The 15824-nt window shown below is 38.9% G+C and overlaps 1 long non-coding RNA gene across 1 annotated transcript in view; it reads left to right on the top strand.

The window, feature by feature from the left end:
• Nucleotides 1-15489, top strand: part of LOC142361089 (uncharacterized) — an 87034-nt gene extending 71545 nt beyond the window's left edge. Inside the window, exons 4-5 of the long non-coding RNA XR_012763621.1 lie at nt 1249-1369; nt 15123-15489. This is a non-coding gene — a long non-coding RNA (uncharacterized LOC142361089). The remainder of the gene's footprint in view (nt 1-1248; nt 1370-15122) is intronic.
• Nucleotides 15490-15824: the final 335 nt, after the last annotated feature.

Genomic DNA, 15824 nt, shown 5'->3' with positions numbered 1-15824 from the left:
GGAATTCAAGGTTGGTTGAACATGTTTATGTTCAAACATGGAAGCATTGTTTGTCAGTATTTATGTAAGAATTTATTTCTATTTAACTTGTGAAACCTCACTTCTATAGATTTGTGTCTGAAATCCCCTCACACTTCTCTACTTCAACAGTACACCCTGTTTACGCCTAGGAATCCATCCTTCTCCTGGTCTTCAACAGGTTCCCATGTCGATACCCCCATGCCCTCCAAAGCCTCTTTGTATCCTCAGCTTCTTCTCTGCTTGTGTCTCTGCCTGCTCTGGGCCATGCAGGCCCAGGCAGTGAGCACACATGCTCACCGGCCTGCAGACAGGACACAAAGAATACCTGACTGTTGATAGCATTGCCTGTACTGTCTGTCTGTCCTCAATGTAACTGTTACTATAAAATATTATACTGCTGTCATACTTGGTTGTAACAAGTTATAGGGCACAAGATGGATAAAATTTCATTATATTGATCTCTTTTATAAAGAAAACTAGGCTATAATGAAATACAAATATTTTTCTTTAGTCTAAAATACCTCAAACCAGATTTAAGCTGTATTTTGAATCTCCTTCAACCTCTGTCCTGGATTCGGCCAGGACAGGGTTAATTTTCACCGGAGTCCAGGAAGGGGCACAGCCGGGTGGGCTGACCCCACCTGGCCAAACAGAGCCAGGTATTCCATACCATGTGCCGCCATGCTGGGTTCCGGTGGGGGGGAGCTGGGCAGTGGGAACTCTGTCCCGGCTCGGGAGCGTGCATGGCAGCGGCGGGCGGTGAGAGCGGCTCGCTCTCTGCGGTCTGTTTTGTTTTGTGTATTCCCCTTATCTGTATCGTTGTTGTTCCTGTTCCCTCTGTTTGCTGCTCTGTTAAACTGCCCTTATCCCGACCCACCGGTTTCTGCCTGTTTCTTTCCATTCTCCTCCGCACCCCAGCGGGGGGAGGGGCAGCAGAGCAGCCACGTGGCCCTTTTGTTGCCGGCCGCAGCCAAATTACAACAACCTGCCTGCAAATAGAAAACATCTAGTGATTTTTGTAAAATCTTAAAATTACCTTAACATGCCCCTCTGTTAAGCAAGGCATCTAGAGATTTAAGACTTTTTAATCCTTCATGTTATGCCCTCAGTACAATGTTTTCTATGATCCAGCCACAATTCATAGACTTTGAACAAATTTGCCAGTGATATACATGCTGCCTTTTGATAAATACTTTCAGTAATATATGAATTGCTGTTCTCTGATAGGTCAATGACTGCTGCCAGGCTTAATACTGCCAAACTACCCTCTGTTGTATAGCAAAGAACAAGAAGTCTGTGGGGCCACTACCATCCTTCCTTGCCACCCACAGCTACTTAGGTTGCCAAGGTAAGACTCAATTTTTGTGCAATCGGTTCCAAGATCATCTATCACAGATTTCCCCTCCTTTAATAATAGAAACAGCTGGCAACTTTTCCCTCTTGCTTGTCTCTGTGAACATCTCCTTTACTTTGTACCTTCCACATCTTCAGTCTTTCCCCCAGAGCACCCAAACTCTACCACTCACTGATCGATTTAGGGATTAACTCAGCAGACCCATTAATAAAAAGAGTACCTGTTTTACTAGCAACTAAGGTACAAAAGAATATAGCCCAAGACTGCTGTGCCATTTAGAGGAACATGGATGCACACTATGAATACTACAAATTGAAGCTGAAAAGGGAAAGAAAAAAAAAACAGAGATAAAATCAAATCTAAACATCCTCAGTCAGATTATTCAAGCTTTAAGGAGGATATAACCCTTGTTAACTGGGTTTGGGAACCTGCCCAATACATCAGGCAGAGTTCAAGACAGTATCTTCTGCTTTTACACATCAAGTGACATTTGCTACATGGTTACAGACTACAATTTTAATGATGCAGGAAGAAAAATCCTTTAAGCTCTTTTTGAAGTTATATTTGATAGATGCCCTTCCATTTGAGCAAACAGAGCTTCTAAAATACTAACAAGTATAGTCGAAAATCATGTGAGGTGTAGCTCTCCCCCCCAGGGGTCTTTTTGGGGGTATATTTGGGAATAATTGGTCTTAGGAATGATTTGCAAGGCACATAGCAGGAAGTAGTACCTAAAATCCTATAATGCAGATGTAAGTTCAGAAGAATAAAATGTACTTCGAGAAGATGTCCCAAAACAACTTAAGGAATAGGAGAATATTTTCTTACTTTGTTTATTTGTAAACAAACAAACAAACAAATTTATGTGTGTGTCCCCCCCCCATTCACTCCTTCCTGTATTTTGCAGCCCCTCTAAAGGAGAATGTAAATCCAGTAACAAATGAATCAACCATAAATCCCACAATGTTCAAGCAGATTTTAAATAAGGAAAAATTAATATGTCTGTTCCTAATTATCACCTGACTCATAACTTCATTTACTATTGACTGGATAGATGGTGAAAAATTGGGCAGCATCCAGAGGATCTCATATACAACTCAGATCAGAGACACAGTGTTTTTCAGTATCAGTCTACAAGCTGATATTCAATCAATCAGCATTGTAGACTAAAGGTTCTTTATAAAAACAAGGCCTGTGTTAGGTCTCAAGAGCTGCTTCATATCTGAGGTGTCTGTATTGATTATTGTGGAAGGAATCGAATGTCCCGTCTTACTATTTCTTCCTATTTTTCTTCTTCTAAAACCATAATGCACAGAATGAGAAACACACTGGTAGCAATAAGCTTGCCTGGAATTTAAGATGAACATGGAATATTTGTGCACAAATAACATCCAAAGCAGCTTTATAAGAAGGAAAATAAGTGATAATTGATTGTTTAAACATCAGTACTAGTTGTCTCAAGCCCAGTAAGGACTGAATTTATACTCTCACATTTTCCTAAACAGGATATACTAGCAGGATATCACTCTGTACTAAATGTTTCCAGTCCATGACATTTGTTGAGTTTCGGACACCAGATTGTCTGAGTTCAACTAAAGAGGGGCAACAGTTCTTAGGGAAAGACAAAAATACCTGAGACATCTCTACCCACATACATTCATAAACAGCACAATCTCACAAATCTTCATTTCTCTGGAAAAATTGCCCGTAGGCTGAAGATTTGCTTATATGTATCAAAGTGTGTCACTTATGTAAATTACAGTTCATTTTTAGGCCTCAAAGGGCTTTCTACAAAGTGTTAGAAGTTAATTTGATTTGGTTAAGCATAATATGACAATTGTACTGACCCCCATGTGAACCGTCCCAGATTAATTTACATTCCCATAGTGAGACTTAATATTTCTAACACCAGAATATATTATACTGAACTCATACTAACTATAATTTTCTAGTATAGCTGACAAATCATGCTGCTACTAAGCAATGAAGGTAAATGTCAAGAAGTGATACTCATCCAAACTATTGACATTTCATCCAGGACTAAGTGGGTCTAGAGAAGTAGAACTGGGTGTTCTTCACTATGAAGTGATATTTCTGATGACTATTCAGAATCTTATATATTAGAAGCAGTGGTACATTTTGTTCACCGAGGTGCAAATGAAAATCCTGAACATCTACAGAGTTAGCAATCGCTTTGTGTAATAAATTGGTGCCACTGATTCTATCGTTTTTTTTATGTTCACACTCTGCAAAAGCTGCCTGTGTCAGTCTTGGTCAGACCTGAATTAATACATTAACCAGCTGAGATTTTGTGAAGATAAATGATCTTATATTTGAGCAACTCAGATATTATATTAGTACACAGGCATACCACAGCATTCAGCCTGTTACATCTATACAGGCAGTTAAAGAAGCCCCTATGAGCACATTTTTTATTCAAGGGTATTAAAGTGTCAAAAATGAATATTGTGATACACCCCACTGCCCTCCGCTGTGGTGCTGATATTCCTAAATGTATTGGGGTACCATGAAGAAAACAGTTCTGTAGGGCCTGATCCTTAAGCCACCTGTGCCGAAATAATCAGAGAGGAACACGGGAATAATGCCACAGGGCATACATTTAAGCACTCTTACGTGATGAGATTTACGTCTCCAGGATCATAACATAGTCAACCTTGAAACACAAGCCTCCACAGGGAGGATCTGCCTCCTGGATCTGCCCATTTAACTATACTGGAGAGAAAAACAGTCTTCTAATTTAGTTAGAGGTCCAAAATGATGCAGCTGAATGTACCAGTGCAAGCATATGTAATTGTAGCATCCTTTTAACAACAGTTGGAGATTGCATTGATCTGCTCGTGGGGCACCATGGATTCAAACAGTAACTGCAGCGTAAGTTGGTATAGCAAATAATGTCTGATATCTAGAAAGAACCCCTCACTATTTAGACACCTGAAATCTCTAGAGTCAGAAGAAAACAAAAGCACTTTCCAAGATATTTGACATATACAATAAATTCAAGTGCCATATATCAAACTTCAACAGATCAGTAAGTCTAAAAGAACAGCAGACCTGTCAGCACAGAATCACAGAATGGTAGGGGTTGAAAGGGACCACTAGGGATCATCTAGTCCAACCCCCCTGCCAAAGAAGGATCACCTACAGCAGGCTGCACAGGACTGCGTCCACGTGGGTGTTGAATATCTCCAAAGAAGGAGACTCCACAGCCCCTCTGGGCAGCCTGTTCCAGGGCTCTGTCACCCTCAAAGTAAAGAAGTTCTTCCTCATGTTCAGAAGGAACTTCCTATGCTTCAGTTTGTGCCCATTGCCCCTTGTCCTGTCACTGGGCACCACTGAAAAGAGTCTGGCCCCATCCTCCTGACACCCACCCTTCAGATATTTATAAGCATTTATAAGGTCCCCTCTCAGCCTTCTCTTCTTCAGGCTGAACAATCCCAGCTCCCTCAGCCTTTCCTCATAGAAGAGATGCTCCAGTCCCCTCATCATCCTCATAGCCCTGCTCTGGACTCTCTCCAGTAGCTCCTCATCTTTCTGGAACTGGGGAGCCCGGAAATGGATGCAGTACTCCAGATGGGGCCTCACTAGGGCAGAGTAGAGGGGGAGGAGAACCTCCCTCGACCTGCTGGCCACACTCCTCCTAATGCATCCCAGGATGCCACTGGCCTTCTTGGCAGCCAGGGCGCAGTGCTGGCTCATGGTCAACCTGTTGTCCACCAGGACACCCAGGTCGCCCTCCACAGAGCTGCTTTCCAGCAGGTCAGCCCCTGGCCTATTCTGTTGCATGGGGTTGTTCCTCCCCAGGTGCAGGACCCTGCACTTGCCCTTGTTGAATTTCCTCAGGTTCCTCTCTGCCCAACTCTCCAGCCTGTCCAGGTCTCACTGAACGGCAGCACAGCCTGCTAGTGTATCCACCACTCCCCGCAGTTTTGAGTTATCAGCAAACTTCTTGAGGGCACATTCTGTCCCTTTGTCCAGGTCATTGACAAATAAGCTGAACAAGACTGGGCCAAGTACTGACCCCTGTGGAACCCCACTAGTCACAGGCCTCCATCTAGACTCTGCACAGCTGACAACCCTCTGAGCTCTGCCATTCAGCCAGTTCTCAGTCAACCTCACTGACCACTCATCTAGCTCAGACTTCCTGAGCTTCTCTATGATGATGTTATGGGAGACAGTGAGCACCACTCTCAGTGTCTCCATACATTACACAGTCACACCACCACAGTGAATAACAGCCCATGACTTACTCCACAGTCTGTTGCTCACCCTGTACAATGCGATGTATAGTATCTCTCAGCTTCAAAACATCAAAACTGGCATTAGTTAAGAGTAATCAAAGAACAGTCTATCAAGATGACCAGAGAATTGTGAGATACTAGGCAAGTATCGTCTAAGAAACTGCCTATCAGGTATCTAGAATCATAGAATGGTTTGGGTTAGAAGGGACCTTTAAAAGTCATCTAGTCCAACTCCTGTTCAATGGGCAGGGACATCTTCAGCTACATCAGGTTGCTGAGCCCCATCCAGCCTGACCTTGAATGTTTCTAAGGATGGAGCATCTACCATCTCTCTGGGCAACCTCTTCCAGTGTTTCATCACCCCCACTGTAAAGTCTAAATCTAGTCTCTTTTAGTTTAAAACTATTACCTCTTCACAACAGGCCCTGCTAAAAAGCTTGTCCCCATCTTCCTTATACACGCCATTGAAGTACTGAAAGGCTGCAATAAGGTGTCACTGGAGCCTTCTCTGCTCTAGACTGAACAACCACAACTCTCTCAGCCTCTCCTCATAGGAGAGGTGTTCCATTCCTTTGATTATTTTTGATAGAAGGTATCTGAAGGTGTAGACAGAATGTATCTGCCAGGTAATTTTCTTTGAGCATATCTGAGTTGCACCCTTTCAACTTAGCTGAAAGGCAAACGAGGTAATACTGCTTACTCTCCCAGCAACTACGTGGAGAGGAAGTAGGTACCAGAGGGTAGGAGGCTCCACAGTGCCTGTCAGTCAGCAGAGACATGTCCAATGTTAGCAAATGACATATGGGACATTCAAAGGCAGTCTGAGAAGCTTTGCCTAATTCATTGCAGAAGACGTGAAGAGTTTTTCTCATCTAGGGAAAATACATTTGGGTTCTCAGTAAATATTTCTGCTTTCAAAGCAACCAGTATTCCAGGATACCAAGCTGAAAAATGGCCATAATAAATTTCTTTCTCCTAGATGAGATAGATGTATAGATCAAGCTGACTCCACACAAGGGCAGAAATGGAAAAGCAGCAGAAAGCCTCTAAAGCACAATAAACAATACCAACTCTTCCAGTGTGAAAGGTTATCCACATAGTTTTCCACAGACATCTTTATCATCCTTCATGTTACCTCAAAACAACTGTATAAATGAAGAGGTCTGCATATCTCTTATGCTCACAGAAATTAACAGAAACATTGCTTTGACTTTGCTCACTGAAGGAGTGACAGTTATTGCAACTCTTTCAGTAGCACTTGACAAATCTGTGGTCATTGTTTTGGTTTCTTAAATACATTACACCAATTATCAGATTTCATTTTAAAGGGAATAATTCTGCATGTGATAAATTTCACTGTAAATATACACTTCGTAATGACATGAGATAACCAGAAAGCCATTCAGACTTGCTGTTACCCAACTAACAAATAAAAATTGACTGTTTCAGCAAGGTCTTACTTGCATTTGGAATAGTCTGCACCCAAGAAGTGGAAGAATCCAAGTGAGAAGCTACCATTTTTAAGGACTCCCACAAAGAGAGTCCTGCAAAATTGTTCCTGTCCTCAAAAATTTCAATATTGACAACAATTTTGATGAAATAAAGACCACTTTTCTCCCCAACACCCAAACCCTGACATTAAAGCAAATAATACTCTCCAACCAAAACTGACAATCTGTGGGTAGCTATAAGCATGCCATAAGCACGCTTTCAAAATTTTCATGAACCTACCATACCCTCCCCAAGACTGATGATAAAACCACTACTGCTATCAGTAGGAGTTCAGTGGTGGTTTGAGCTCTGGAGCTTGAGAACTATCCAAAGCAGAATCAAACTGGATTTGGTTAAGACATCAGCCCAACAGATTTATCTTCTGTCTCCAGCTCACCATGAGCTTCACTTGTGATCTTGAACAAGTCACTTGCGTTCTTTGTGCTTTATCTCCTCTTCTTTCAAACAGGGATAACAGCACTTCCTTACCTCCAAGGACATGCATATTAAGTGTCTTAGAGATCATATATACTAGACTGATGAGGCAGAAATAGCTACATAATATTATTACAGATACACATATTAGATTTACGATAAGAATCTAGATAAAATTTCAACACCAAGAAGAGAGGAATAGATACATTTTGGCATTTATTTCCCCTTTCCTTTTATTCCATGTAGTAAGAGTCAGAACCAACAAAGTAGCTGCAAACAAAGCAAGCAGTTTGTATTCTGGCATATTTCCTCATATCTGGAATTGGAAACAGCACAGCAAGAACTACTCATCCTTGGATGAAAAGTACATAAATATAACAGATGAGACCTTTTAGTAACTCACTGACAGCAACCACCTACTAACTGGACGTTTGGAGGATTTAGACTGGATGCAGGAGAAAGAAAGGGCCCTTGGACTCTGGGAATGTGTGCAAACATCTGGAGTACATACAGCCTATACCTGTAAACTTAACCAAACAAATCAGGTTGCTCTGCTCCTTATTTAAAACACTTTCCTTTTACAATGCGTGGGAAAAATATAGCAATATCTGTTATACCATTTACGATTAAGAAAAATCAGAAGGTAGACAGCTTAGATCTATAAAAGTGATTTGACATATTTGGCAATCCAACTTGGCCTGCCTGCAATGAGCTGTTAAATGAAATTTTGCACAACCACGCCATCAGGCTTTATTCAGTTGCCACATTTTATTCTGAAGGGTAAAACTGATGGCTAGTACTAATCACCTCAATTATTTCCAGAATTGTGTCAAATTTCAGGATGAGATTGATCCCTTCTTAAATGGGGGGAGAGGGGGGGCTATGAATGTGATTTATAAATAAATAAATCAGAAATCATCAAGCAAACTGAAGAGAGAGATAGCCTAAAATACCAACAACTTCCCCCTTTCTTAGGAGTGCAGAAAATTTCATGTGAGATCTTTTGAGGTTTTCTTTAAAAATAAATAATAAATGAAAATTAAAAAAAAAAAAAAAAAGTAGGGTTTTTTCCCCTGCAATAATTGCTTGAACAAATTCTAGTACTTTAGAGGAAAGTTCTTCAAATGATAGAGAGAAATGCCCTAAATTGCTCTCCCTGGGAACAACAGCAAGCCCTGGAATAAAGGACATTAAAAGACTCAAATCTATCACAGGTTCTGCCCAGGATTTTCTGTACTTGGAGAAGCTGCTGAATTTCTCTCACTCCGGTTTCCCTGTTAGTTTCACAGATAATAGCAGAAATGCAACTCCTCCTCCAATACTTACAGATGAGAGGTAGGCATTAGAGTAACAGTAATTCCAGCATTTTCAGCTGCAGTTACATATTTTTGTCACACACGACTGATTGAAGTGAACATAATGGCGGAATTCCTCAGCACCGTGTATATGACCACATAATTACCTGTTCTGTGCCCTCAAGCGCAAGAGGAAAAACAAGCAAAAATGTAATAAAATATACACATTATTAGTTACTAAAAGGGGAAAGGAAAAGTGGTTTCTTGTTCTGAATGCTGTAGGTTTTCCTTTTACAGAACCCAGAAAGGACATCAGTGCCAGAACATGGTCTGGTTCGCCCAAACTCCTGCCGTTGTTTAAACAATTTGTTTCATCAATTCTCATAGCCAACACTTGGTTGCATTTCTGTTTATGTACTCTGCAGGGGCCACCACCTATGGGAAGAAAGATGAGAACATACTCACATTATGGTACCTGTAAGACTCATTGAGTCTTTAATGACTTTCAAGCAGAGCCTTGCTGTGAAACCAATGCACAAAGTCAACACAGGGCCCGGGTACAATATTCTTGTAATAAAATTAAAATTACTAAAATAAAATTGTAAGTATCTGACAAAGAATTGAAAAATACAACATATTTATAGATAACATATCAACTGATACCAGATGCAGCACGTGTGAACATGGCTGGGGTCAGTGAAAGCAGGCTGTGCAAATGGATATAGGTTCAAAGTGCATGGCATGTGGATGGTTCTTGTTTCATGAACGTATTTTCTTTTCCCAACTTGCTGTTTTAATGACAACAATACTCTAGACCCATGCATGAAATAAGAAATATTGTCTTGTTTGAGAGTTCTTCAAAACTCGTGGTTTTAGTGCACTAGTGACTAAAACATAATACCTTTTTTTGTAAATAGTAATTTAGAGATAACAATAAATTGATTAAATTATATATACACATACAACCTAAACCCATTATAAGTACTTAATTCTAAGTTACTTTTCTATGCATATTGGTATATGGAAGTTTTTACTTCAAAATAAAACCTAACTTTTGATTTCATTTTTTTTTTAATTTTTGTCTGACACATAAAAACAGTGTACACACGAATTTTTTTCTGAATAGGTGAAGTGTTTATAATCCAGTTGGTTGATTTTGCTTTTGATAAATTTACTGAAAAGAAAGAGAATGCCACAAGAAAACCCAACCAAGCTGTACTCAGTTGTATTGTGATGATTTCTATTACAGTGGCAGCTGCAGAATCAATCTATCAATCAGCACCAGTAAAGGAGAGGATAAAAGTAAAAATTTTAGGATGAGTGGAACTGCTTTGCGTCATCAAGAAATAGACTCTGGAAGTTCAATTAGGGATTATTTGCTGTTCAGGTAATTGTTCTCCCAAGTGCATCCATTTCACAGGACTCTTGAAAGGCATTTCAAGATGTGTGGATGGCACTCCACTCTATGTTCTCATTTATTTGCAGTTTTGCTGGCCTCTGTGTAGGCATGAAGTCTGCCTTCATTTCTTTCCTGCTTCTTGGGCAGACAACCCTTAATTCAGCCTCTTCTGCACCATATAGCTGGAAGTGACTTCCCTCATAAAGCCAGATAATTACTTCTCCTTCAGTAAATCCATTCTTTTTCCACTAGTTATGAGAAATTTGGGGTCCTTTTCCCTTCGTGATAGAGCCTAGGCCTTTTTCATATATCGCATATTATTTGTTTTACAGTACTGTTTTTTTACTCTGTCACAGCAAAGTTCAATAATGCCTGTCAAGTCAACAGTGTAAAACTTATTTCTATGAAGTCAGCAATAAAAATGCAATGGCCTTATGCTGTGTTCAGTGTCAGGAACACAACACATTATGGATAGCTCTGTAATTAAAAGTGGATGCTGTCAGGGGGAGAGAACAATACTTCTGAACTCTGGGAATAGAAAAATCTTGCCCTTCTTTTATGTGTGTACCCAGAAATTACTCCTGTTCCTGGAAATATAGACTTTAACAGAATACAATATTTAGGGGGTATGGAAAATTTTTGTTATGGCAACATAAGCAAAAATACAACAATTGGCATTTCTATCCCTTTTCTCCACAAACCTGAAAACAAATATTTCTATGAATTTCTCACAATGTTACTTGTTGATCCTCTGATGATTTGGAAGCTGCAATTCACATAGCCAAACAAAATGCAGCACAATGGCAAAAATCAGACAGTTGTGGCAATACAATCAAAAGCATTAATAACCAGCAACCAAGAATTCACTGAGTTTGACAAGTCAATGAAAACATTAACAATTCAGCATGGATTATATTTAACTGAAATTTTCCATGACGCTAACTATAAACCACAGATCTGCATACAGACCTAGACAATTGGCTTAAAACGTCAAGGAAAGCAGTAGTGTTTTGACTAGTAAAAACCAGAGAAACAAACAGAAAACAGCCACCAACCTTTCACTTTCCTAAACACAGCAACACAAAAAGCAGGAAAAAAATCGGTATATACACGTACACTTCCACAGAAATATATACCTGCATTTATATTTAGGTCATGCTATTACAATATTACTGATGCACCAAGACTTACGTGCTCTCTCAATCTCTTTGTAATGGGGTTAATTATTCCTTGACAACACCAGTTTATTTTCCTTTATTATAAAATATAAATTGTCAAATATAAAACTAAAATTCCCCTAAATTTGGACAGATTAATCCTACCATAAAACTGCTAGAATGTGGGGGGCAGTAGGGTTTTTAGTTGCAATTGGTGGTGGTTTGGTGGGGGGGAGGGGGGGAGAGTGGGAGTGTCTTTTTATTTTGGTAATCCTCAATCCTTTTTTTTCCTCCCTCATAGCTACTACCAATCCCCGGGTTCTTAACTTCATCCCACCCATTTCTGTACTTTACCTGTTCCCCCCATTGATCTTTGTCTGTCTTCATTTTTCCATCATGAAAGAGGAGGGGCTCTTTAACGCCACCTGACCTGAAAAACAGACATTCATACGTGAACAGATCTTTTCCTTCACAAAACAGAAAGGAAGACGCGTGACACTAATATGATATTCAGAGAGCAGCACTGTTTATTTTGTTTATCTCTTACTATTGATTCCTTTATCCTCAATCTGATTTGGTTAAGCTCTTCAGGTCTATTTGCAAAGCAGAACATAACCCACCTCCTTTTTGTCCTGACCCTGCATAGAATAGTAACGAGTACGTCTTTGACAGAACAGACTGAGAGTGGCTTTGGCCATATTTTATTTTTGAAAAAGGAAAGAAAAAAAAAAAAAAGTCTTTCGGGTATCTTACTTGTATTTGTCATACCTATGTTGATTTCCTGAGCAAGGTACTGATTTATTTCCCAAATCTGAGATTTCAGGTAACTCCTAAGACAAGCAAGATGCATTTAGTGTACCCCCATTTGCCAGCTGCAGACCTCTTATCTTGCTAGTAACATCATTTTGATAGCTTGTGCTCAAAGTCACTTGGTGAATTATGAAAGAAGACCAAACGAAGTATTTTAGCAAACGCTAAGGACATATTACTTTTTAAACACCCAAGGACACACTAAGATGTCTGTTGTTTTTAAACAAAGCAGTGGCTGATTAAGATTTGCATTTACAGAGACAGGTATAGGCACTTGCCACATATTTAGTCTAGTCCATAAATAAAAAGTCAATCAGATTTAAGCACTGAATCACAGATTGCATTAAAAAAAACCCCACTTATCTATACTCTCTGTAATCTCTATCATATAGCACTCACTACAAGTAAGAGCAAATCAGCTAAAGCTGTGAAAGCAGTGCAATAAAGCATGTTAAAAAAATCGAGTACAAGAAGTTGCCATGCAGGTTTAACATGCTGCTGAAAAGGTGATGCCACCTGTTGCTCATAAGATTAAGCTACAACAGTCTAAGGCTACTTGACTTCTGTATGAGAGCATCCACAAACAGATTCTAGTATTTTCTGCTTTCAAGCACATTGACTTCACTCCACTTCAGGGACTGGCTTCAGTTTTCTTGCATATCACATGTGGATAAGCCCCAGCATAGACAAAGACAGTAAACCGAGCAAGGGAACTGTCACCTAGCTTTTGTATTAATTACTTCATTGATGAATTCACGTTACAGTGGTTAAAAAGATACTCTCGCAACGAAATGTTAAAAAAGTGTCAAACTCATCACAAATGTCTCTCCAGCTGTCAGGTTCACCGAATTCAGGAAGGGCCCGTTGGGTTTCAAAAATGCAGAGTAAGCGCAGCAACTACCATGTTAGTGCAGTAACAGAATGAGGGGAAGAGTTGGGATGCAACTTGGAAGAGGAAAGTTTTACATGGGCCAGACTGATCAAGGACTAAACTAGGAAAATTAAATTCAAATTAAGTCTGAATTTTGGAAAATTGAATCCAAATTTGTACATAGTGACTTGGTCTTTGAAAGCTCACAGAGAACTTAAATTTTATTTGATTTAGTTATATTTAAATTACCTACATAAAAATTATTGCTTGACTGTTTAAGTCCCTGCCTCCCACAACATTTAAAAAGTTTCAGCAAACCGAAAAAAAAAAAGCAACTTAAGCAATTCAAAAAACGTCCATTTGAGGAAGACAATTTTGTGATGTCTAACAATGCCTATAGAAAGCGTGTTTAAATGAACAACAAATACAAAATTATCTTGGGAAAAAAAGAAAGCTTTGATAGAAAAAATCGTGCCCGTACTCTCAAGTAAATGCTAGCAATTTTACCTAAATGAATGCAATCAGGCAGTTTCATTAGAATAATTATTTCAATAAAGGCACCATTACTGACCCAGATAGTCATTGTACGATCTGTATAAAACACACTTGCTCTACTACAAATGCCTGTTTCCAAAGAGATAAAGTTATTCCGCAAAGAAATGAAGAACAAAGACATTTGGCCAAAATACAAGATAGCAGTCACTTCACTGTTAAAAGAAATAATAATATTAATAGCAAGGCAACTGCTTAGTACTTGGTCAGAAGCATCCTTAAAATGCAAGCAGCTGCTTCAAGTTGTTTAGACTGGAGATGAACAGAACGATGAACCTGGGAAAAGTGCATGCATTGTGGTTTGTAGGATGGCTACCTTACTAGTTAAGAGTCTGAAAATTTAACTCTAGAATGAAAGGAAGAATTACAGCAGCTGAAGATAAAAAAAATTTAAAAATGAAGCCTCCCAAAGTCCACAATTCTGCACATTGAAAACATTGGCAAGGCTTCCAACACTAGTGGCTGCCTTTGCACTGCAAGACAGTCAGGCACAAGCCCGACCTACTGTGCCCGCCTGTGCGAGCAAGGCTTTGCAACTCAGCGGGAGTCCCAGGTTTGGTTCTTGGAAGTGGGTGTACTCTCTTCCACGCTTTTAAACCACTTTGCCACTTAGGTCTGTATTTTATTAGAAATCTTCATTCATATTCCTACAGAAGGCATATCATATTTATAAGGTTGTAATTTAAGTAGTTTTGCCTCTCAAAGGAAGTTTTACGTCCAACGTTAATTCCACTGAATCCATTTCACTAAGAAAATGAGTGATACAGCTGCCAACTTCCATCAGCAAAAGAATTACTTTTTTCATTCCCCTTCTTTAATATAATTTGTGGTAGTCAGTTATAGAGTTATGGGTCTTCAAATACTTCATATGTATTTTCAGCAGATATCTTGAGGATATTTTTCATAGCGTATCTTACATGAAGTAGCCATAAGACGTGAAATTACTTCATTTCCCAGCAACATAGGACATCAGCAGTCACACCAAGCTAATCCTTCTATAAACTTTTTTAGCAGAGAGATGTAAGGATACAAATTTTTCATAATGTGAATCACATCATAATCAGCAAGTAAGGAAAAGGCATTTTCAAAAACATGTACAAATAACATTATGATGCAGATAAATGGCATTTCAGTCCTTTGAAATCTGTGTTGCCCTTCAACCTTACACACTGGTATCAGCAAGTGTTTTCTGCATGCACAGGGCTTTTTTGAAATAAAACACCAATGTGATCTGTGGTAAAATCACATTATAATTCTAAGCTAGTTTATGTTCACATCAAAGTAACCAACAAGTATGGTTGAAATGAAAACAAAATCCAAACCAAAAATATTATTTTTATATAATATTTGATTTCTTTCAAATACTTTTCCAAGTTCTGTTATTCACTTTTTTCAAGGGGGAAAAATTTTTTTATATTTTCACTTGTAAAAATAGTATTTTCTTGCTTATTCATTTTATATGAATTATTCATTGCCAGGTAAACCATCAGGATCTGTTGCATTCCATTTCCTCACAAGATACTTCAGCCTTAAGAAGATGAGACTCCATCATTCAAGTAACCTCTGAAGTACCAGTCTCTTTACAGTACCTTCTCAATCTACAGCAAACAAAAGAAAAAGGCTAATATTTTTATCAGCAATGAGGGACTTTATAAACATATCTAGTCTTACACACTATTAACAGTAATATTTCGGTATCTTATTTAACCTGTGTCCCAACCAACATTCTTCCATCCTAACTGAAAAGCAGTAAAAGGATAAATATGGAGCAGAAAGACTTTCAAGAGGAGTATCCCTTTTTATGAAACAGCCTAGAACATCACATGTAGAAAATTACTGGAAAATATCAACCAACTTTTGCAATTGATTTAATCTTCTTGTATTTTAATAATAAAAGCTACATTACTAGGTACAAAGAATTATAATACTAATCTGAATATTGTCAGAAATTATTCATTTTCTTTGTCTTTTTAAATTGTCTTTGTATAAAAGGATCAGAAACGTTAAATCTTGTAGCACTTCTAGGCTTATTATTCTAGATTCATTTGCCTTGAAAGTCATTACGTGTGTCGCTTACATCTGCACTGAAATATTCTGCTTCTCAAGTCAGCCTTTTCATTCCACAATGGCCAATTTCATGTCCTCTGCCCTTCAGCATACTGTATTTGATTTCACTTGCC

Source organism: Opisthocomus hoazin, chromosome 4, assembly GCF_030867145.1.
Source record: "Opisthocomus hoazin isolate bOpiHoa1 chromosome 4, bOpiHoa1.hap1, whole genome shotgun sequence".
In the NCBI taxonomy this organism is placed as follows: domain Eukaryota; kingdom Metazoa; phylum Chordata; class Aves; order Opisthocomiformes; family Opisthocomidae; genus Opisthocomus; species Opisthocomus hoazin.
Note: the sequence above shows the minus strand (reverse complement) of the source record. Positions and strands in the feature narration are given on the sequence as shown.